Below are 550 nucleotides of genomic sequence, written 5' to 3'. Positions count from 1 at the left end.
GAGCCATTAAGAGAGGCAATGTGTATTTTGCTAATATTATACACCAATTTCTCAGAAGCTACAATCATTGGAATTAAAAGCATAAGGGAGAAATACAGAATGAGCAGTGTGAAAACCAAAGTGAATTGTACAGAGGTAGTCAGCCAGTGAGCTCACAAAAAACTATGCACCCGGGACATCAGGAAATCACTTCCTCGGCCCTCAGGGTCCATGACTTCACAAGCCTGAGGAGGGCCCTGGAAGTTGGAGTTCCGTCCATGTTGTCACAGGGCCACAGCTTCTCAAGGCCTGCATATGCCGTTGCCGCATCAATGGAGAAAATATTGAAGTTGTAAAAGTGTTGATCCAATTTTCTTGGATCAACCATCAACACTCACGGAAGCAGCAGTCAAGAGATCAAACAACGTATTGCATTAGGCAAATCCACTGCACAAGACCTTTTGAAAGTATTGAAAAGCAAAGATGTCAGCTTGAGGACTAAGGTGTGCCTGACCCAAGCCATGGTATTTTCAATCACCTCATATGCATGCGAAAGCTGGACAGTGAATAA

Source organism: Chrysochloris asiatica, unplaced genomic scaffold (assembly GCF_000296735.1).
Source record: "Chrysochloris asiatica unplaced genomic scaffold, ChrAsi1.0 scaffold00043, whole genome shotgun sequence".
Classification (NCBI taxonomy): Eukaryota; Metazoa; Chordata; class Mammalia; order Afrosoricida; family Chrysochloridae; genus Chrysochloris; species Chrysochloris asiatica.
The sequence above is the reverse complement of the archived record's forward strand: the minus strand, read 5'-3'. Positions refer to the sequence as shown.